Consider the following 24,913-nt stretch of genomic DNA (forward strand, 5'->3'; position numbering starts at 1 on the left):
GGTCTCCAGGATCAGGCCCTGGGCTGCAGGCGGCGCAAAACTGCTGCACCACTGGGGCTGCCCCTATATCCTTTTACTTTTTAATCTATAATTTACATAGGGCTAATAATTGCAGTTGCCTTTTGTCTCAGAGCATAATGTTGAAGATCATGAGAGTTATATGAATGTTTTGGGTTTTTTTGGCAGGAAAAAATGTTTTTTGAAAATTTAAAAGCATTCTACATGTTTTGTGAGGCCCCTGATACATGATTGTGATTACATAAGAAAATGTTCATAAAATAATCAGCACGGTGCTTAACACAGAGTAAGCACTTAATGGTGGCTGCTGTTATTATTATTTAACTTGCATACGTGCTTAAAATTTCAGTTACTTTATATTTCACATTTTAAAATGGATAGGGTCTAATTATACTAAATTTTTGTAAATTTGTTTCTCATGCTTTTCATTTTATGTGGTTTTCTTAATTGGAATTTTTTTTGTCTTTTAAAGTATGCATTTACCATTTATACATTTTTACACATAAATAGTTAAAATTTATAATTGGATTGTTTAAAATATTATAATTAGTTAATTCATTATATGCAATCGAATATTTTGAATTATAAAAATTTGAATTATTCCATATATAACCATGTAATAAGACATTTGGTTATTTGAGTAATGGCAGTTGCTTTGAATTATATAATTTCAATAAATTATATTTTGTCCTATATCAGATAAGCAAAATTTATATTGCATTATTTTTTTATATAACAGATATTTTACCCACAAAGAGCAATTTTACCCAGTTGAAGATAAAAAATTCAAAAGCAATTTAAACTTAACAATTGAGGGGACACCTGGGTGGCTCAGTGGTTGAGCGTTTGCCTTTGGCTCAGGGCGTGATCCTAGAGTTCCCACATAGGGCTCCCTGCATGGAAACTGCTTCTCCTCCCTCTTCCTATGTCTCTGCCTCTCTCTGTGTCTCTCATGAATAAATACATAAAATCTAAGAAAAAAAAATAAACCCAACATATTAGATCTCATACAGATAGTTATTTTTTACCCATTTATAATTTGCTATAGATCCCTTCCTTTTTTTTTTTTCAAATTATGTTTTATTGTTTTCCCTATTAAAAAATGATCCTATTAAAGTGACTGGAGCCCTCCTTCTGTAAACATTAGAGATACTTCATACTTTTTCAATTTAAAATTATTTAAATGGAAGTTATTCAAGTAGTTTATTACCTCTTCCTATAGAGGAAAAAAAGTGTGTTCCTCTGTGTGTGTGTTTGTGTGTTCGCAGGCTTGCCAAGTTTGTGTGTGTGATTTACTTAAATTAAGATTGCTTTCTTTCCTTTCAGAAACCTTTCCCAAAATGTTAGAAGAAGCATAGAAAAACATTTGCAACTTTTGTTTCACTTGGTGAACTAGTCAGGAACTGTGCGCAATAATCCAACATCATCTTAAGATTTTTGGCTGTGTTTTCTCAAGAGCAAGAAAAGATTTTGCTTCCAGTTCCTGCACATTATTTTTTACTCGTTGGATTTCCTATTCAGCACCACTTTACTTTTATTCTTTTGGTTATTAATCTGTTCATTTTGGAAGAATAAGTAATTAAAACAGTTTTGAAAAGTTTTCTGTGTATGAGATATTTTGTTGGAGCATCTACAAAAGCAATAAAAATACTTGTCCAAATCCTCAAGATGCAGATGGTGTCATGAATGTTTTGGAGGCAGGAAACCATACAGTCCTATTTTAAGAGATTCTATTTATTTTTAAGTCAAATAAAAATTTTCCCTGCTCTTTAAAGTACCTGACTGGCAAGACAACTTTTATGGCATCCATTTATAGAAAAAAAAAGAAAAAGAAAAGAACACACAATTCTTTTGGTAGATTGAGGTTTGAATACCACAGCTCTTGGAGACATAGAGATCTAGAGCTTAATTTGGAGTTTATTTATTTTTTCACCTACTTACTTGCTATCTTCCTAAACATGTTAATTTTTATCTGTTTTATTTCTTCTTTTTCAGTGTAATTACATCATCTCCATAACCAGGAGAATTGCTGCCTGCTCCTCAGTTCTGTATCACTAATGAAGATCTTTGTCTGTTGGATTTCCTTAGTACAGGTTAGTACTTGACTTTTAGTTTGCTCAGAGTCATTATCAGGACTTTTCTGACTGTACTATCAGTGCTTCCTTTCTTTGTTTTCCATGTGGTAATTTCTTTCCTATTTTTTTTTTTTTGAGCAAAGAGAAGTGTATTAAGCAGAGATACAGAGAAATCTCTCAAAAGTTAGAGGAGTCCTGACAGGGTTGCCCTTTCCTAAAATTTTTGTATTGTATTTTCCCATTTCTGTTCTCTACTTTTCTTTCATAGAGGTTCTAATAAAAACCGAGCAACCAACCAAACAAAACAAATGAAAAGTCCTTCCTGCTTCCTGAATACTTTGACTCTCTCATATTTAGTTTCCCTTTTATTTCATTCCTTAATTAGTACTACTTTTGAAAATTATTTGGCATCTCTTTTAATTTCATCAGGTCATACTCTATTCCTAATACTTCTCAAATCTGCAGCTTCTGTATCCGTACAGTTTCCAGCATCTAACAAAGTAGTTCATCTAAAACACAAATATGAACAGATCACTTGTCCTAAGAAACCATATAATAATTCTCCAACACCTGCAGTAGAAAATTAATCTTAGCGCGGAATACAATGTTCTAGCCTCGGTTTACCTTCCTGACACTTATTTTGGTAATATGAGATTTCACGTAATCCCCAGAATTTACTATGCTGTTTTCTCACCTCTGTACTTTGACTCATGTTTTTCTTTACCTAAAACTTTTTCTTACCCTTTCTTTGCCTAGCTAGGAAAGAAGGCATTTATCTTTCAAGACTCTCCTTGGTTATCATTACTTCCAGGAAATCTTACTGGTGAGTCATGTGACCCCGTTTCCTTGCAGTCTTTCCTTAACTCTCCTAGCTCTTATTTATCTGTTGCTATCATTCACTAAAGAATGAGCATCTTGTGGGGCCAAATTTGTAGTTGGTTTTGTGACAGAAAGTATTGTTAAAAGTATCTGTTGAGGGGCAGCCTGGTGGCTCAGTGGTTTAGCGCTGCCTTCAGCCCGGGGCCTGATCCTGGGGTCCCGGGATCGAGTCCCACGTTGGGCTCCCTGCATGGAGCCTGCTTCTCCCTCTGCCTGTGTCTCTGCCTCTATTTCTCTCTGTGTGTCTTTCATGAATAAATAAATTAAATATTTTTTAAAAAGTATCTGTTGAACCAAACTTTTTTCAATTCTGTGTAAAAAAAAAGAGTTGAAAGAGTTAATAAAAAAACTATACCAGACAAAAGCACATCACAGGCTTCTGATAGCTTTATTATCACAAGCAACTGATCCAATAGGCTAGACTTCTAACTTTTTCCTATTCTGAATCCATTCATAATGAGGGAGTGAGCCACAGCATTACACCCTGAAAATTCTGGATCAAAGCAGTTTCTCTGTTTGCAATTCCAGTTTCTCTGGAACTGCCTGACTTGGACAGTTTTGGCATGAGTAATAAACTCTCAGATTATTTTAGAAACGATGAGCTCTGTGCAGCAGGTGTACTTCCCAGTGTATGCTGACAACAGAAAGAAAAATATAGCTGATTCCAGTTCCAGAACAACCTCAGTCTCTAGTCATTCTCCAAAAGCCTTTGGCAGGAGATATATTGGAATGCTCTGACTGTCCATGTTCTTGGAAAGATGGCAATGGGAAAAAAGTTGCTTTCATCAGGCAAGTGTTCTTCATTTCTAAGTTCAAAAAGTTTAACCTCTCAAAGAATGTTTAAAAGACAACAGAACTTTAAGCATGTCCAAGAAAGTACATTAATATTAGTCTCTGCTTCCACTCATTCTCATACAACTTAACTTATTCCCCAGCTATTTTTGGGAGAAGAATTTCTCTAGTATTCATAGGAAGTAAGCATTTTAAAACTTATGAAGCTTGCTGTGATGAGCCTGGGGTGTTATATGTTAAGTGATGAGTCACTAAATTCTACACCTGAAACCAATTTTACCACATATGTTAACTAACTAGATTTTAAATAATAACTTAAAAAAAACTAAAATGAGGCTCGTATACATTTTGAAGGGTACATATGCTCTTGTCATTTATTTTTAACAGGATGGATGAAAGTAAGAAATGTTCTATAGTTCATGTGAGTTCACTGAAACAGTTCTCCAGTGCATGTTTGCTACATTGCTCAATTAATACTATTTTTTAACCAATTAATTAGGAGCATATGAAATTATCCTATGTTATGACAGAGAAATAATCACCTTTTTAGATATAGTTAAAATTTATTTAGGGTTGGCTAATAATACTGATTACTATTTGATGCTATATGTAATTTTTCTACATCAATGTTGTCCAATAAAACTTTCTGCTATGATGTAAATGTTCTGTGTGGTCCAATAGGGTAGCTAATAGCTATGTGGAGCTATTGGGCATTTAAAATGTAGCTAGTATGAGTGAGGAACTGAATTTACAATTTTATTTAATTTTAGCTAAATATAATTAATTAAATTAATTTTAATTAAATTTAAATAGACATATGTGGCTAGTGGCTACCATGTTGGACAGTGCAGATCTAGGGTATACAATGCCAGCAGTAAAGTTTTTAAATTTATTTTTATTTTTTAATTTATTTTGGATGTTATTTATTTATTTAACAGAGAGCACAAGCAGGGGGAGCAGCAGGCAGAGGGAGAAGAATAAGTAAGCTCCTCCTCATGGAGCAGGGAGGCTGACATGGGGCTCGATTTTAGGACCCTGGGATCACAACCTGAGCCAAAGGTAGACACTTAACTGACAGAGCCACCTAGGTGCCCCAGTAAAGTTGTTTTTTAATAAAATACTTGGGTACAAGGAAAGTATCACCCATAATCAGATGATCCATTCTCTCCAATGCTGATTACATGTCTTCCTCATAGTTTCCTAATGCAAATTTTTGTGTCAAAATGTCTTCATGGCTTGAAAAACTCCTTTTTAAAGTTTTTATTTCAAATCCAGTTAGTTACCATACAGTTTATATTTCAAGCATACAACATAGTGATTCAACACTTCCAAATATCACCTGGTAGTCATCACAAGTGCACCCCTTAAGCTGCAACACCTATTTAACCTATACCCCTTATCTCCTCTCTGGTAACCATCAGTTTGTTCTCTATAGTTAAGGGTGTTTCTTGGTTTGCCAAGACAATCCAAGCATTATTTGTAGCTTTGAAAATTAGAATAGTTTAAGTGCTTAACAGTGGAGTTAAACATAGGTTAAATAAATCCTATAAGTTATATTATATAGTTGACTATTACAGATTTAAGGTAACAAATGCTTACTGACATAGAAGAGTGTTCTTCATATATTATTTAAAAATTCATTTGTTATGAAAACTCATTTATGATAGTTATTCTTCACATAAAAGGAAATTAAACTACCTATTTAATTTAAAGAAAAATGAATACCTGTGTGTCTATCACCCACTTACTAAAATGAACATTATCAAAAGAAAAATGAACACTACCAGTTTCTTTAAATATCCCTATATGACATCGTATGATGGTAAGTGCAAGAAACAAAAAAGCATCTTAGAATATCATAAAAATGATAGAAGTATTTTCAGTATAACTTAATTCAGTGAAAAGACAAATGTAGAGTAGAAGATGGGAGATTTATACACTAAGATGTTAGCAGTTTTTACCTCAGGTTGATGGCATTGCGGGTGAATATAAATTTTAAATTTCTAATTTATGTTTCATTCCTTTGCAATGAACATTTTTAGGTTTGTAATAAAAATACATAACAGGGGCAGCCCCCGTGGCACAGCAGTTTAGCGCCTCCTGCAGCCCAGAACGTGATCCTGGAGACCCTGGATCAAGTCCCACGTCAGGCTCTCTGTATGATGCCTGCTTCTCCCTCTGCCTGTGTCTCTGCCTCTCTCTCTCTGTCTCTATGAATAAATAAATAAAATCTTTTAAAGAATACATAACAAATGCTTTATATATACATGTAACTTTATCAATATCTTCAGTGAAAAAGGGAGATTGAAAAGTCAAGAAAATCCTTTATTTTCCTTGAAGGCTGGGAAGATTATCATCAGAGACTGGAAAAGGATTGTTTATGATTCACCATCAAACAAAAAGGTCTTTAATAATCATTCTTAATCAACATAACAATATTATCCTTTTTGGTAAAGCTCTGTATTAAGTGAATAGTGCAAAAGAACCCTAAGTGTGTACGTGTCCTGAGTGTTCAGATTAGACAGAGGAGATTCTTTCTAGTTGCAATGGCAAATAGCTTATCAAAGAGGAAGGCTTTGATTTGGACTTTAAAGGATACAGAAGATTTAGATCAGCATTGACAAACTCTTTGGCCTTGGGACTCTTAAAATGCTCTTCAAAATTACCGAGGACCCAAAAGAGTTTTTGCTTACATGGGTTCTATCTCTTTGTATTTATCATATTAAATTAAAATCAAGAAAATCAATAAATATCTTTTTTTTTAAAGATTTTATTTATTTGGCAGAGGCTTCTGGGAGTTTTTCTTTAAAGCATAAAAGATGATAACAGCAGCTAGGCCAACTTTTGAACCTGCGAGAGGTGGGAGAGGAAAAGGAGAAGGTGATTTGAGCCAACTCTCAAAGAAGTATTCAAGTAGAGACCTACCTTCTCATACAAAGATAAAATATAGACAAACGACTCAGGATGTCCCTGAAGAGGGTCACAACCATGACTTCAGGAAGGAGCTGGAAGAGAGAGAGCAAGCTGCTGCAAGAGAAAAAAATAGAGACCGTCCAACAAGAAAACATACAACCTCCTCGTCGGTGTCAAAGAAGCCTCTGTTAGACCAGATTCCTGCTGCCAACCTTGATGCAGATGATCCTCTAACAGATGAGGAAGACGAGGATGAATATTTTGAAGAGGAGAGTGATGATAATGACACTGCAGCTCTTCTTGCAGAACTAGAAAATTTTTAAAAAGAAAGAGCTGAAGAGCAGGCCAGGGAGGAACAAGAACAGAAAGCTGAAGAAGAAAGAATACGTATGGAAAATATTTTGAGTGGAAACCCTCAATCTCATTGGTCCATCCCAGCCTCAGCCAACTTCAAAGTTAAAAGAAGGTGGGACGACGATGTTGTTTTCAAGAACTGTGCAAAAGGTGTAGATGATCAGAAGAAAGACATAAGATTTGTAAATGATACACTGCGATCTGAATTTCACAAAAAGTTCGTGGTGAAATATATTAAATAGTACAGTTTTATGTGCTTAATTAAAGACTGTAAGGTGTAAACGATCATTCTCACTTTGTTCTGTTTTTCTCTTTCCCCTCTAAATTGTGTATAGGCTTCCCTAATTTTAAGTTCCAAACTACCTTTTTATAACCTTATTTGATGAAGACTTGGGAATTGGTTTAACCTAGTTTCCATCCTCTGAATATTTCCAGTAATATGCTTTCCTTTTAATATGGGAAAGGGAATCTTCTTGTAATAAATATTTTCAAAACTTGAAATACCTAAAAAAAAAGATTTTATTTACTTATTCATGAGAGACACACAGACAGAGGCAGAGACATAGGCAGAGGGAGAAGCAGGCTCTCTGCGGGGACCCCGATATGGAACTTGATCCCAGGACCCCGGGGTCAAGCTCCAAGCAGAAGGCAGATGCCCAACCACTGAGCCACCCAGGCATCCCAATAAGTATCTATTAATTTATTTAAAAAAAAATACATGTTAACATAAATAATATATTCTTATGAAAAATAACTATATTTTTCTAAAACAAAACCAGTTAGTGAAAAAAAATGCTTATTGTTTTACATTTTTCATTTTAATATATGGCTTAATAGAAGACAGCAGGATTCTCATACCTGCTTCTGTTGTGATATTACACATTATACAGCCTCTGGAAAATTCCACTGTTCATTTGCAAAAGAATGAGAGTGAGAAGGCAAACAGCATGTTACTGTTTTTACGAACAAAGTGTTGATGTTGTGAGCTCCCTGAGAACTACTTAGAGAATTATTGCTGAAAACAGACTGGGAGAAAAATAGAGAGATGGCATTATTTCAGTGCTGGGAAAGCATAAGGCATATCAGAGAAAGTGAGCAAACTGGTCTGGTTGTTGTGAAAGATTTATATGGGGGAAGGTGGGAGAGATATGGCTAGAAATGTAGGTTTTGGGGAATCATATTATGTCATTTAAAACATACCAGCTTCCTTATTTATGGCTATAGTCACAGATCTCTACTTTTGGCTTCAGAAATTTCCAGGACAAGAATGATAGAAGAGAAATGCGTGCTTAGTTCCAGGCAGTTACTGATTTGTTAATTGCTTCATTCATTCAATTCATTTGGTGTCTACTACTTTGCCAAAGTATCCACTACATTCCAAGCATCAAGTAAGAACTAGTGATACAAAGATGATAATGACATAATCCCTACCCTATAGCAGCTCTCAATTAAGTGGGAGATTCAGGTATTAGAAGGTAGCGATACATTTCTTAAACTGGAGGATTATAGAGCAGAGAGCAGCTGTGACTGGGAGGCATGGTGGATAGGTTGTGGGGTGGATAGGAAGTCTTAAAGGTTGAAGTCCCAAATACCAGCAACCAGTCCTATCAAACCATGGTGAGAAATACTGGAAGTATAGGGTTGACAATTACAGTATCAGAGCTAATACAGTAGATCTGGGGTAATGTTCAATACTACAGAATAATTTCCTGAATATATGTTCTCTTTTGGAAAGTAGAAATGTACAAAGTCTCTTTCCCTGAAAGTCCTACAGAATCTTTTCAAGGGCAGGCGATACCACTTTAGCGTCTCTTTTCCCTTTCATCATCTTTTTCAGTGTTTTGGCTCTCTTCTGTGACTCAGTAACTAGAGTGAAGGGAAGGACGAAATGTCATTACTACAGCTTTAAACCAGGTACGGAGAACACCTTTACAGCTCAGAGCGTTATGAATAAGTAAATAAACAAAGAACCTGTCTCCCAGCACCACCTGCAGGGGATGAAGAAGTCTGCAGCAGAATTCAATACTTCTCTGCCAATGTATCTTTAGTCCAACATTCTTTACTGAGCATCTACTAAGAGAGTGATTTTAGTAACTGAGGAGAACACAATGATCAATAAGAGACCATGCACCCATCCCGTAAGGAACCTTATTAGAATTTGGAGATTTTTGTAGTGATTAGAGTAGCTAAGAAGAAACTGATTAAATCTAAAAGAATCAGATTTCTTTTGTGCAGATAAATAAAAAAGCAAGTTACATTGCCTTTTTACATCTTCCATTGATAGAAAATAAGGAAGTTGGTATGTTTTAATTGACATAATATGATTCCCCAAACCTACATTTCTAGCCATATCTCTCCCACCTTCCCCCATATGAATCGTTCACAACAACCAGACCTGTCTGCTCAACTCTCAGAAGTAAGTTTGCCTTGAACGCCTTCCATTGATTTCGTGGTTTTTAAAAAAGGTTTTTTATTTATTTATTCATGAGATACACAGACCCCCTGTGGGGAGCCAGATGCAGGACTCCAGGACCCTGGGATCACGACCTGAGCCAAAGGCAGATGCTCAACCACTGAGCCAGCCAAGTACCCCTGATTTCAGTTTTAAGTAGTGAAGTAATGAAATCTGCTTTTGAGACTTCGAGTCTGTTGAGTTTGTAATATGATGAGAAAGGCCTGTGCTGCATACTAATAATCTATGTGGGCCAGTTAAGGTTGCGTTTTTCCTAATTTTAGGCTACCTCAAACAGATGTCTTATGGGATAGCTCTCTGCTGGCTATAAAAGGGTTTGGATGGAAGAAGATACATAGCTTAGTATAAATCCATATGCAGGGATCCCTGGGTGGCGCAGCGGTTTGGCGCCTGCCTTTGGCCCAGGGCCTGATCCTGGAGACCCGGGATCGAATCCCACGTCGGGCTCCCGGTGCATGGAGCCTGCTTCTCCCTCTGCCTGTGTCTCTGCCTCTCTCGCTCTCTCTCTGTGACTATTATAAATAAATAAAAATTAAAAAAAAAACAACTTAAATCCATATGCACCTATCTGAAATTAACTCAAAGCATATTCGATCTAGTAAGAGCCTTTTACTTTCCTTATTGAATCATGTCCTAGGAGCTAGGAAGAAAGAGATTTCCAAAAGTTCCTAGACTTTTATAGACTTGCAAACAAGTATGAAATATTTTTCTGATTTCTAGCATTTAAAATAGGAGAATGTACTAGGTACACAAAAAGCAAAATAAATGAAATTATTTTCATTTATAAAAACATTTGTTATTTGTAGTAACATCCTTAGAATGCAGAAAGACAGGGATCCCTGGGTGGCTCAGTGGTTTAGCAACCTGCCTTTGGCCTGGGGCTTGGTCCTGGAGTCTCCGGATTGAGTCCTGTGTTGGGCTGCCTGCATGGAACCTGCTTCTCCCTCCCTCCCTCCCTCCCTCCCTCCCTCCCTCTCTCTCTATCTGTGTCTCTCATGAATAAATAAAATCTTGAAAATAACCACAGAAGTACTTCTGCTGGGTGAGTGATAAAGACTATGAATAAAGCTGATTTGCAGATGGCTTTCAATGTTTTTCTTTGTCTAGATTTGGAGAGTTCTTATATGTACAGGCAGGTTTTTGTTTTTTTTTTTTTGTTTTGTTTTTTTTTTTTACAGGCAGGGTTTTTAGGGGGAGCAGCCAGTCAGCTATTAATCCTCTCACTCATCCCACAACCCCAGAAAAATCTTATGTGACTTTGGCTAGTGGTATTCTTGTGTTTCCAGTCTTTTAAACTAGGCATTTGAACTTCCTAATGCAAATTAAGTCTTGAATCATCACTCCCAATTAGACCTCTTCCCAAAATCACACCATGAGTTGTGAAAGCAATAACATGACTGGTAGATTAAATAATACACTGTTAAAAATAAAGGGATCTTAGATATTATAGAGTCTAGTATTTCTCAAAGTATGGGTTCTCTATCTGCAAAATAATTTCTTGCCTCATTACAAATGAGGACTCTTGGGCTACACATCAAACCTAATCAATTTCAGTCCCTAGGAGTGGCATCCAGGAATCTGCATTGTTAACCAATTCCTTAAATTGATATGTGCATTAAGGATTAGGAACCACTCATTTCATCACATTGCTTCATATTGCAGATGAGGAAATAATATCAGAGAAGTCAAGTGATTAGGCCAAAGTGACACAACCAGTTAGAGGCAGAAACCGGACTCAAATTTTTAAACTCCCAAATTTGAATTTCTTTCAACTATAAGTAGTTTTTATTTATTTGTAAATTCCCAATAGATCTCAATGAAAAAGAAATTTGAGTTCTTTGTTCTCTGATATTCTCCTCAAATTTAATACTAATAATTTACCATTAATAGGTTCCCAGTACTTGGTGAGTAAGCTGTTGCCCTGAAATTTAGGGAATATCAACTATAGAAGCTTATAGACAAAGGAATTTTGTTATCTTGTTAGTGTCCCATTCCCCACCACAATAAGACAAGCAATAAGACAAATAAGAATATATATTCATGTTTCTTAAATCGCATGAGAACAACAAAATGTAAACAGAAAATCCTGCTACCAGTGTTAAACAAGAATATCTCACCCTCTATAACAACATACCATATGGTATTTCCTTACCTTGTTCAGTATTTAGCCTAAAAATTTATTGCTGGGCGTCTTGGCAGCAAGCTGTGCAAGTCGAAGTGGAATCTGATTGAGGTGAGTTAATTAATGTGGTGGCAGCTTGGAATGTTGTCCAGCTGCCAGTGAGAATTATGTTTGTTTGCCTTTGGCCCAAGTGTGAAATGGCTGGTTGTTGATTTCAGAAGTGTGAGTGTACATTTTTATATCTCACATGAATGAATACATTTTTTGTATCCTACACATTTGGGAAAATGCTAAAATTTATTGGGTAATGTTATTTACTACTTGTGTGGCAGAAAGAGAAAAGTAGAATTTTACGCCAGAGGTTGACTTTGCATCTGTAGAAAAAGCAAAAGCAGGTGGCATATAAATCTATGAACAGGTAAATAAGCCATCTGAAATTAGGTCATCTGGGCTAATGTTTTCAGGAATAACTTTAAAAAGGAGGTAAGCAAGATTTGAACCAGAGAAGAATAACTCTTGTAATGATAAAAGGATTCTGAAAGTAGAAACATAATTTGAATTTTGTCTCGAAAGGAATGGCTTTTGGATTTACTACTTAGTTACATTTAGAATTTTTATTTTCTTTTCACCAAACACAACCCTCTATTGAAGACATCATCTCTCTGTGCAATCCTCCTTTCTATCAACAAAGATGAGTAATTCCTGCGAAGTGTTTTTGATGTAAAGGTATTATATAGTTTTGGCCAAGGTTACTGATATAAGCAGGGTTCTCCTAGTAGTCTATAACTGACATGAAACCAACATAGTTCAAAATACGTTCGCAGGGTGTCAGATATTACTGTTCTCTGACAATTTTTTCTATGTAAAATACTAGTAAGATAAAATGACTTGGCAAGAGTTTTATTTTAGTAGATTAGGGAGATGAATACTTAAAAATTTAATACATATATACACATTTCCTTCTTTTATTCCATCATTTTGAAGAAATTTAAAATACACTAAAACTGAAGGAAACAGTAGGTAGGAGAGATAAAAGCAAATAATACGAAGAAATATTTGTAAACCTAACAAAAAAAGTGTTACCAGAATGCCTTTTTGATGGTTAAAAGATTTTCTTAAGTCTTGATGTTGCCATGAGAATATTAATAAAACAAAATAGAAGTGTTTACACTTTGGAAGATACTAAACAAAATTTGTATGTCAAGGAAAACACTAACGAAAATAGTATTTTAAAGGTAGAATGTGCAGAAACATATGGAAAAAACACAACACAGTTCTTACCTCCTTTAGTCTAAGAAAATATGACGATAGCTCTAAAACTTCTTTTTTAAAATATTTATTTATTTATTTATTTATTATTAAATAGTCACAGAGAGAGAGAGAGAGGCAGAGACACAGGCAGAAGAAGCAGGCCCCATGCACCGGGAGCCTGATGTGGGATTCGATCCCGGGTCTCCAGGATCATGCCCTGGGCCAAAGGCAGGCGCCAAACCGCTACACCACCCAGGGATCCCTAAAACTTCTATTCAGATAGGTGAGTGTTACTTCAAGGTTTGTTTCTTTCTTTCTTTATTTATAAAGATTTTATTTTATTTTTTAAAGATTTATTTATTTATTCATGAGAGACACAGACTGAGAGAGAGAGAGGCAGAGACACAGGCAGAGGGAGAATCAGGCTCCATGCAGGGGAGCCCAATGTAGGACTTGATCCCAGGACTCCAGGATTACCCTGTGGGCCCGAGGCAGGCACTAAACTGCTGAGCCACCCAGGGATCCTCTACTTCAAGGTTTAGATGTCGTTTTATTGAAAGTCAAAGAAAGGTAATTTTTTTGGTCACATGCTAAATAATAGAACATGATAATGTTTCCTTTTACACCAGGAGTATTTGCTATAGTTTTATTTATGATGCTTTTTCTATGCTAAAATATTTAGTAGTAGAAGGGATTATTGTGATTATATATATAGCTACAGTTGGCTACTGGTTATTTTATTATTTTTATTTATTTGATATGGTAATTTAAAATATGAGAGGGACATTTTGTGCCTCCTTTTCACGTAAAAAGTAAAAAAAAAAAAAACTCTGCTAAATATTATTGTACTTTTCACACTATAGTGTTATCATATCCTTAACCTTTCAGGCCAACGTAAGCCTCTGAGTCTCCTCTTAGATTAAACCATTGTCAGAGTAAATAAGAAATTAAACATTTTAATCTAATTTACACCATATGGGCATCTCATAAGGTCAGACTTATCACAGATAACTGACCAGAGAATGAATTTTTATAAATTATTTGGTTTCTGTTAAATTTTTTTAAAATTTAATCTAGCATGGATATATTAGACATGCTAAAACTTAACCCTTAAACTTCCCTGATGTTTTTAAGTATGTAATAATTATGGAGGATACCCTTACCCCGAATTTGATTATTGCTCTCACATAAGGTTTACACTTACAAAGTTAATGTATAAAATGTTTTTTGGTGAAATGCTAAGCTAAAAAAGGTAGGTTTTGTTTTAGAAAAATTAGGGCCAATTAATGAATGCTGATATTAAAGGGTACTCAATTAATTCTACATCCTGACACTACATATTAAGTCTTCCAAATACTATGAAAAAATTGTATACTTTCATTTTTTGTTTTTTTAAAGATTTTTAAAATTTATTTGAGAGAGACCGCAAGCGTGCATGAGGGAACGGGAGGGTTGGGCGGGGGAGGGCCGGCAGAAGGAGAAGGAGAAGCCTACTCCCAGCCCAGCAGGGGGCCCAACGCTGGGGCTTGATCCCAGGACCCTGAGATCCCGACCTGAGCCAAAATCAAGAGTTGAATGTTCAACCGAGGGAGCCATCCAGGTGTCCCCAAAATTTTGTACACTTTCCATGTACAAAGTGATACATCAATAGGGAATGATACAAGCTTAAATAAAGTCAGTTCTGTGTCAGAGATAATTTATAAGAATTGTTCACTACCTTTAGTTACTGAGTTCTGCTTGCACTTTCTGCATCCTCATAAGTTCTATGTGATAACATTTGAATTGTTATAATGAAATGTTAAAATTATTGAAATTAAAAAAATTATCCTCATTCTACTGAACTTAAGTTTGATTAAGCATTAAGAATTAATTTGAACGCTTCTCCATTTTTCCATGTGCTCTTTTCAGCTATAACTGTCTTAATGAAGGAATAGAACCATGGATTTATGGAACTTCAGATGTTAAAGAGACTTCAGGATTCTCAGTCTGTGAACTATAAGGTGAGTAAACCAATGTCTGAGATTTATTTTTTTTTTAAGATTTTATTTATTTATTCATGAGCAACACAGAGAGAGGCAGAGACACAGGCGGAGGGAGAAGCAGGCTCCATGCAGGGAACCGGCCGTGGGACTCGATCCCGGGTCTCCAGGATCATGCCCTGGGCTGCAGGCGGCGCCAAACCGCTGCGGCCACCGGGGCTGCCCCAATGTCTGAGATTTAAAGGGGCTTACTGAAAAAAAAAAAATTAATAAAAATAAAGGGGCTTACTGAAATCATGAACCAAATCATGGGTGGAGTCAGATTTCGGACTCAGATCTGTAAATCCAGTGTTCTCTCCATCAGTGTTAAATATTTCCTTAATAACAATATATTTCATTTTTTAGAACAGTTTTAGGCTGATAGGAATATTCTGAAGACAGATACCCCATACTCAGTCTCCCTTATTGTTAACATTATACATTAATATGGTTTATTGGTTACCATCAATGAACCCAAACATTTTCAGATTTCCTTATTTTTTACCTAATGTTTTTCTTCTGTTCTAAGAGCCCATCCTGGGTCCCACGTTACATTTGGTTGTCGTGTCTCCTTATGCTCCTTTTGGTTGTGAAAGTTTCTCAGACTTCTCTTTTCTTGTTTTCAATGACCTTGACAGTTTTGAGAAGTATTGTCAAGTATCTTGTAGTTTGTCCCTTATTTGATATTTGCTTGATGTTCATATTTGCTTGATGTTTTCTCCTCATTGTTCTAAGTTTTTGGGAGAAAGACCACAGAGATGAAGTGCCATTATTATCTATCATATCAAGGATATAGCCTATCAATATGACTTATCACTTTTGGTGTTGACCTTAATTGGATGGTAGTGTCTGTCAAGTTTTTCCACTGTAAAGCTACTCTCTCCTGCCCTCTTCCACCTTTTTTGTATTATACAGTCTGGAAGAATTCCCTATGCGCAGCTCACACTTAGGGAGTGAGGAGTTATGCTCCTGCTCCTTGAGGGTGGCATACATGCATAACTTATTTGGAATCCTTCTGTGAAGGAGATTTGTCTCTTCTCATTAACTTATTCATTTATTCAATTTCTTAAATTTGGGGGATGCCTGGGTAGCTCAGCGGTTGAACCTCTGCCTTTAGCCCAGGGTGTGATCCTGGAGACCCGGAATCGAGTCCCATGTCTGGCTCCCTGTGAGGAGCCTGCTTCTGCCTCTGCCTGTGTCTCTCCTCTCTCTCTCTCTCTCTCTCTCTCTCTCTCTCTCTCTCTCTCTGTGTCTCTCATGAATAAATAAATACAATCTTTTAAAAAAATTCTTAAATTTGATATAGACTCAAGAATATTTATTTTATGTTCTGAGTTATAATCCAATGTAAGTATCGCTCACTTTTTGAAAGTTCACATTGCACTACTTCATTTTTACAAAAGGCCTACATTAGTACATTTTTCTGTAAACTGAACAAATTCGAAGAGGTTTTCACTTTATAAGAAAAGGCGAAAAGCTAAAATAGCACTCAGAATTTCTTTTGCAGTGAGCCCTTATAGAGGCGGCACACACCCTGAACAGTGAGAGTAACACTGCCAAGCTCCTTCCCAGGAACTATGCATGCTCAGTATCTCAGCATCAAGGCATCACAGCTTCGACCTGTGTCTGTGAGCTTCTGTGCTTTATCTCAATTTATTTCATGCACTTGTTAGCAAGATGTGCCCTAAGATATCAGAGAAGCTGAAGAGAGGCTATTTTTGGGGTCTGAGAATTCTCAAAGATTTTTTTCCACATAAATTAAAGGTATTAACTTCTTCAGTTTACACCATTTTGGCTTACAAAAGGTTTCATGGAAACACTGTTTTTGGATAGCAACAGAAACCTGTACTACTCAAAGGATAATTGACCATATAGTTGTGGGTTTATTTATGGGTTTTCTATTCTGTTGGTCTATGTGTCTTTTTTTTTTTTTTTTTTAAGATTTTACTCATTTATTCATGAGAGACACACACACACAGAGACAGAGACACAGGCAGAGGGAGAAGCAGGCTCCATGTAGGGAGCCCGACGTGGGACTTAATCCTGGGTCTCCAGGATCACACCCTGAGCCGAAGGCAGTGTTAAACCACTGAGCCACCAGGGCTGCCCTATGTGTCTATTTTTATGCCAGCAGTATACTGTTTTAATTACTACTGCTTTGTGGTATAACTTGAAATCTGGAATTGTAATACCTCTGATTTTGTTTTTCTTTTGCAAGACTGCTTTGGCTATTTGGGGTCTTTGGTGGTTCCATACAAATTTTAGGGTTGTTTGTTCTAGTTCTGTGAAAAATGCTTTGGTTATTTTGTTTTGTTTGTTTTTTTTTTTGCTTTGGTTATTTTGATAGGGATTGTTTAAATGTGTAGATTCATTTGTGTAGTATAGACATCTTAACAATATGTTCTTCCAACTCATGAACATGGAATGTCTTTCCATTTCTTTGTGTCATCTTCAATTTCTTTCATCAGTGTTTCATCGTTTTCAGAGTACAGATCTTTCATCTCTTTGGTTAAGTTTATTCCTAGAAATGTTATTATTTTTGGTGCAGTTGTAAATGGGATTGTTTTCTTTTCTTTTTTTTTTTTTAAGATTTTATTAATTTATTCATGATAGACATACAGAGAGAGAGGCAGAGACATAGGCAGAGGAAGAAGCAGGCTCCATGCAGGGAGCCTGATGTGGGACTCGATCCGGGGTCCCCAGGTTCATGCCCTGGGCTGAAGGCGGCGCTAAACCACTGAGCCACCCAGGCTGCCCTAGGCATTGTTCTTAAAGGCTAAGTTTTCTCTCTGTTAAAATTCACAGTACACATTAAATACTTAACAAATAATATTATTCCTAAACTCACTATGTGGCAGTAGTGATGTTCTGAATCATTTATTATGTTGTTATTTGATAATAACTTCTAGTAAATCGGGGCACCTGGGTGATTCAGTGGTTGAGTGTCTGCCTTTGGCTCAGGTCATGATCCTGGGGTCCTGGGATTGAGTCCTGCATCAGGCTTCCTGCGAAAAGCCTGCTTCTTCTTCTGCCTATGTCTCTGCCTCTCTGAGTCTCTCATGAATAAATAAAATCTTTAAAAAAATATCTTCTAATACATCAATGGATAATTCGGGCATTCATTACATTAGAGCATCCTGAACAAAGATGGCACTTCATTTGTAAGGTACATCAATGTATTACTTACTGTGTAAGAAATTGCCCCAAATCTAGCAGATTAAAATAATCAATATTTATTCTCTCATAATTTGCCCCCAAATCTAGCAGATTAAAATAATCAATATTTATTCTCTCATAATTTCTGCTGTGGGTTAAGAATTCAGGAGCAGCTCACCTGGGTGGTTCTGGCTCAGGGTCTTTTATGAGGCTGCAGTTAAGAAGCCAGGGCTGCAGTCATTTTAAGCTGCCTGCTGTCGGGAAACCTCAGTTTCCTCTTTCCTCTTGGCAGGAGGGCTCAGTTTCTTGCTAGTGGACTTTTCCCTCATGCAGCTTGACTGTTCTCATTATTGCAGCTGCCTTTATGGCAGCTGGCTTCTCCCAGAGCAAGTCATCTAAATGAAAGAGCAAGGAAGAAACTATGATGCTTTTTTATGTCCTTATTTTGGAAATCATGTTGTCGCTTTGGCCTCCTGTATCTCTCAAAAGTGAATAACTAAATACAACCCATATTCAAAGGGAGGGCGATTAGTTTCTGCTTTTTAAAAGAGGTGAACTAGGGATGGTGGAAGGGGAGGAGGGCGGGGGGTGGGGGTGAATGGGTGATGGGCACTGAGGGGGGCACTTGACGGGATGAGCACTGGGTGTTATTCTGTATGTTGGCAATTTGAATACCAATAAAAAATAAATTTATTATTAAAAAATAAAAATAAAAGAGGTGCTATTAAAGGATATGTGCACATATTTTAAAACCCCTGCAACCAATGAGGAAATTTGTGCAGAAAAAGATTTTAAGGATATTTCTGGTATTGTGGACTGAGGAAAGAAAAGTGTTTAGCATGAGTCTCCCTAACTAGGTTTCTGGATACAGATTTCCTACATAAAATCACCCCAACAAATCTATTTTGCCTCAGTTTTCTTCCTAAAATATTGGGTCCACCCCAGGTAAATACATGTTTCAATTATTTAATCATCATAAAATCCTGATCTCATGGAGAAGTATCCCAACTTTCACTGTAAAGGAGTCCCCATTGGGTTTCTCGCTAAAGTCTCTTGGCCATTCAAGGTAAGAATCTTAACTCATATTCTTCTGGAAGCTCAGGGTTAATCTTCATGTCATACAAAGAATATCTCCCTGGCCAAGCTGACTTAGTGTGTTAATTTACTGTGGCTGCTGTAACATATTGCTACAAATTGGGTGAGTTAAAACAACAAAATTTATTCTCTTGCAGTTCTGGAGGCCAGGAGTCTGAAATTGAGGTGTCAGCAAGGTTGCACTTCCTCTAGGGGGGTTGTAGGGGTACGATCTATTTCTGCTTCTTCCAGCTTCTGGTGACTCTTAACATTCCTTGATAGATAGCTGCATCACTCTAGAGTTTGCCTCCATGGTCACATTGCTTCCTTATCTGTGTTATTTTCCTTCATCTCATTTTTTTAATGAAAATAAACTTCATCTTCAAAGTATCAGAATTTAAATTATAAATGTGCAGAGTTTCATCCAAGGTTGTCACCAGTCTCATCCAAGTTTCCACCAAGGGCTCTGAAATTATCAAGGCCTAACAACTATTTTTAAAGACTTTAATGCTTACAATGCATGAATAGGTAATGTGGGCCCATTACAAATTTTACTTTTTAGTCAATTGATCATATTTGATTATTAGGAGCCATTTATAGGAAATTCAATTCAACCAGGTATCTACATAAGGCAATGCAGATAAAGATTTTGCATAGTGAAAACTATGCAACTTTTAGGTATTATTGTCTACATGTAGTCAACACCGCATCTTATTTTATTTTATTTAATTTTTTACTATTTTTTCATTAGCCTCTTTTAAAAAATTGAATTTAAAAAATTTTAAATTTGCATTTATTCTATGCAGAATTTACTCCCAAACTATAAGTTTTTGTTTTTTCAGTTTCTTCTGGGATATTTTTTTCTTCTGTGCAACCTCCTCTTCCAGGTTTAGGAACAATCTGCTCTTTTTCAGTAAGGATAATCTCGATGTGGTAGGGAGAATTCATGTAAGCATTAAAATGACCATGAGCCCTGTAAATTCTATGCAACATCTTGGAGGCTTTGTTCACCTGGATGTGTTCAATGACCAATCTCCATCTAAACCCTTAAGTTCAGCATTACTCTCTGCGTTTTTAAGCATGTACAGTAAAAACTCAGCACTCTTCTTGGGTCACCAACCCTGTGTCCAGCATCACTGTTTGGCTTGGACATATCTACCAATTTCACCACTGTAGTGACAGAATGGCACACACTATTTCTGCAAAGTGATATCTTTCAGATACTTGGTGGCTTTTTGGATATGGATACTCTTGATGGCTTAGGCAGTTTCATGTGTGTTCTTAAAGTGAACACAAAGATTTGAACCTCTTGATTTGCATGATTTTGTAGGGTTTTCTGGGTCAAGTGAATAGCAAACCATTTTCAGAGTTCACCTCAGGTTGCTTAGGGGAAGAGGAAGAGCAGAATTTTAAATTTTTTATAATTGACATACAATATCCTGTTAGTTTCAGATACACATCATGACGATTCAAAAATTCAGTATTTTTTTTTAAATTTATTTATTTATGATAGTAACAGAGGGAGAGAGAGAGGCAGAGACACAGGCAGAGAAGCAGGCCCCATGCACCGAGAGCCTGACGTGGGATTCGATCCCGGGTCTCCAGGATCGCGCCCTGAGCCAAAGGCAGGCGCCAAACCGCTGCGCCACCCAGGGATCCCAAAAATTCAGTATTTTGATACATTAGGAGATGATCTCCATGATAAGTCTGGTTGCCACTTGTCACCATACAAACTTGTAATATTATTGACTATATTCTCTATGTTGTACATTACATCCCCATGACTTACTTATTTTATGATTGGAAGTTTGTTCCCCTTAATGCTCTTCACCTATTTCACACACACTCCCGCCTGCAGGTAGCCATCAGTTTGTTTCCTGTATTTATGAATCTGTTTCTGTTTGTTTGTCCACTTGTTTTGTTTTCTTAGATTCCACATACAAGTGAAATCATATGGTATTTGTCTATGTCTGACATATTTTACTTATCACAACATGCTTTAGGCTCATCCACGTTGTTGCAAATGGCAATAATTCATTCTTTCTATGACTGAATAATATCCATTGTATATATGTACCATATCTTCTTTATCCATTCACCTATTAATAGACACCTAGTAATAGACACTTAGGTTGCTTCCATATCTTGGTTATTGTAAATAATGCTGCAGTGAGCAGAGGGGTGCATATATCTCTTCAATTGGTGTTTTAATTTTCTTTTTTTCTTTTTTTAAAGATTTAAAGATTTCATCCATCTATCCATGAGAGACACAGAGAGAAAAGCAGAGACATAGGCAGAAGGAGAAGCAGGCTCCATACAGGGAGCCCGATGCAGGACTGGATCCTGGGACTCCAGGATCATGCCCTTGCGCTGAAGGCAGGCGCTAAACTGCTGAGCCACCCAGGGAACCCCAGTGTTTTAATTTTCTGTGGTTCAGTACCCCCAAGAGGAATTACTACATTATGTGGTAGTTTATTTTTAACTTTTTGTGTCACTCTTATAAAGACACTTAGGCCTACTTGGAAAATCTAGGAGAAACTCTTCTCAAAATTCTTAATCATGTACTTTGCCATAGAAGGTAATTTTCAATCTTTCACCATATAAGGTAATATTCATAGGTTCTTAGGATTAGAATATGGTCATATCATTTTGCAGGGTCACCATTCAGCCTAGTCACCTACACCTAGTCACTATTAATTATCCTTATAGGAGATCCTTATAGCAAAATAGGAGATCCTTAAAATAGCTCCTAAGATATGACCAAAACTTTTCTCTAAAACTTACTATAAATGTGTACTATTATCAAATGTTTGTAAATATATAAATGATTTTCTTGGAAAAGTAGGATTTGTGATTCTTTCAAAGGTGTGATGTAAAGTTGAGAAATATTACTACTTAACTTTGTCAAATATTAATAATTTGACTTAGTTTAGAAAAACCGAAACATTACAGATACATTTGAAGTACTTTGTATTCTTTTCCCCTTTTAAATTGTCTTGAATTTGGTATTTTTGTCAGGGAAGTATCTAACACTATTTCTAAATATATACGTAGCTATCACAATATATAGCAATATATAGCATGAATGCCATATATATGTATATATGTGCAATTAAATATATAGCAAATATATACTATGTATGTGATATGTTATACCTTGTTACTTATTTTTTCTCAAGGTTATATTTTTCAGATTTATTAATGTTGATAAGTGTGTGACTTTGTTCTGTGTTTTTTCAGACTGTTGCAAACTATTTGCAGCTCACAGTATCCATTTCATAAGTCCTGAACTAAGTTGGAAAAGAAAAATAGAACAGAGAAAAGAGAATACATCACATGTACTCAGTTTCAGTATAGTTTTGTGAGAATTCTCATTGCATATATATGTGTACTGAGTCATTTGTAAACTATATTTCCAACTATAGGTAAAATATTTGAAAGTTCTAGCCCTAACTCATTCATTTTCACTACTATGTTTCTTTGTATCAGGATACCACAGTTTAGTTAATCATTTTTCCTGTTGATATTTCTTTTTTAAATTTTTTTCCTGTTGATATTTCAATTGTTTCCATTGTTTTATTACTACAAACCACGCTTCAAAATACTGTTAATAATGTCTCCTTGTGCACATGTGCAAGAGTTTCTCTATACTTACAAATGGAATTGCTAGAGTACATGCATCTTCAGTTCTGCTGGATTTGGCTAAATTCCTCTCCATTGTGGAGTTTTCACTAGCAGTATACTTATTCCAGTCATTCTGTATCATTGATATCAGACATTGAAAACATTAATCTGATGGGTATGACATAGCAGGTCATTGTTTTAAATTGTGGTTCTCTAAATATTAATGAAGTCGAGTATGTTTTCTTGTGATTATTAGATATTTGGGTTTCTTCTGTTATGGATTGCCCATTTTTCTCTTGGATTGTTTTTAACTCATTAATTTGTAGTTTGTTATAAAAACTGTGTTTTGATTTGTGTTAACAAATCTTTTGTTAATTAATATAAATTGCAGTATTCTTCATCCAGCCTATGGCTTGTATTTTACTTTAACATATAATTTGATAAACTTACTTTTGATATGTAAAACTGTTTTTTAAAGATTTTATTTATTTTTTCATGAGAGACACACAGAGAGAGGCAGAGACATAGGCAGAGAGAGAAGCAGGCTCCCCATGGGGACCCTGATGTGGGACTCGTTCCCAGGACCCTAGGATCACGCCCTGAGCCAAAGGCAGACGCTCAACTGCTGAGCCACCCAGGCATCCCTATTAAGCTTTTTAATTTTTTTTAATTTTATTTACTTATGATAGTCATACAGAGAGAGAGAGAGAGGCAGAGACATAGGCAGAGGGAGAAGCAGGCTCCATGCACCGGGAGCCCGACGTGGGATTCGATCCTGGGTCTCCAGGATCGCGCCCTGGGCCAAAGGCAGGTGCCAAACCGCTGCGCCACCCGGGGATCCCTATTAAGCTTTTTAAAACAGTTTGTCCTCTTTATGTATTTTTGTCTTATTTTTAAAAATCCTTCCTCTCTGAGGAATAATAATTTTTCTCCTATGTAATTTTTATAAATAAAAAAAATTCATTTTCACATTTCCTTTTTAAATTTTTCTGGAACTTTAAAATTTTTTTTAAAAAGATTATTTATTTGAAGGAGAAAGAAAAAGAGAGAGAGAATGCAGGGGGCAGGAACAGAGGGAGAGGGAAACTTAAGCAGACTTTGCTGAATGCTGAGTGGAGGTGGGGCTCAATGTCATGAGGGCCTGAGCTGAAACCAAGAGTCCCTTGAGCTGAAACCAACAGTTGGATGCTTAACTGACTGTGCCACCCAGGTGCCCCTGGAATTTATTTTTGTGTTTGTCGTAAGCAAGGTAGATTCACCATGAAATGAGTGAAACTTAAGCTTCAGGGACTGTTACTTGCACAAGTCCTTTCTAAGGGCCTGGAAAGAAGCCCAAGTAATGTGTTCATTAGGGGTTGTATATTTTTACAAAATTTGCAGAAGTGAAATATTTTGCTATTTTTTTTCCTAAGTAGGGATCCCCAAATTATAAGTTTCAGACTCTATAAAACTTGGACTTTGTCCTCGGGCAGAGGTAGGAGTCTAATTTTAAATTTTTTCCCTATGGATAATAATTGCTCCAGTACCAATTATTGATATTTGCAAACACTTTGCCATTGATTTGTAATGCTACTTCTGTCATACATCAAGTTTCCATAAATGGGGAGCTTTATTTCTGGCCTCTTTTATTCAGTCCTGTTGGTATACTTGACCATCCTCCAGTTTACTTGGATCTAGTAGCAGTTAGTAGGACTGTTTCTGTCCTCAGATAGGGTTTTAAATTAGGCTAGTCCATTTGTGGTAGCATCCTTTTATTTCAATGAAAATTACGAACAGGAAGTCAGGCTTATGTCAGTGGAAACAGTACAGTGTTCTGAGATTGGGTAGACCTTGAACTCTGCCTAGTTCTCCTAGTTTCTGACCATTAGTATGATGGGAATCATACTACTTTTCTAATAGAAAGTAACATGAAAAAGTCATCTGTAGTTGATAACTCCTCCTTAAGCCTTGACTGATTTTCTCATAGAGTTCTAAATGATTTTTCCACATTCCACAGCACTTTGTACATATTTCACTTAGTCATATAGTAGGTTAGTCACTTACTTATCTTCGTAATTCCAATGAAAATGAGCTCCTTCCATGTAGGCACACCTTAGTGCCTAGCAGGGTGTAAGCCACATAGTAGGCATTCAAAAAATGTCTTTGAGTTCTGAGTACATTCAGA

The 24,913-nt window shown here is 36.2% G+C and overlaps 1 long non-coding RNA gene and 1 pseudogene across 1 annotated transcript; both read left to right on the top strand.

Moving 5' to 3' along the window:
- The first annotated feature begins 692 nt into the window (after nt 1-692).
- LOC112662417 (uncharacterized) lies at nt 693-23,134 on the top strand. The gene is made up of 7 exons (XR_003138508.3): nt 693-2,111; nt 2,850-2,916; nt 8,869-8,945; nt 11,666-11,737; nt 12,993-13,160; nt 14,786-14,877; nt 21,361-23,134. It is a non-coding gene; the product is annotated as an uncharacterized LOC112662417 (long non-coding RNA).
- LOC112662415 (spliceosome-associated protein CWC15 homolog) lies at nt 6,138-7,384 on the top strand (annotated as a pseudogene).
- Nucleotides 23,135-24,913: the final 1,779 nt, after the last annotated feature.

This window comes from Canis lupus, chromosome 13 (assembly GCF_003254725.2).
Source record: "Canis lupus dingo isolate Sandy chromosome 13, ASM325472v2, whole genome shotgun sequence".
Lineage (NCBI taxonomy): Eukaryota > Metazoa > Chordata > Mammalia > Carnivora > Canidae > Canis > Canis lupus.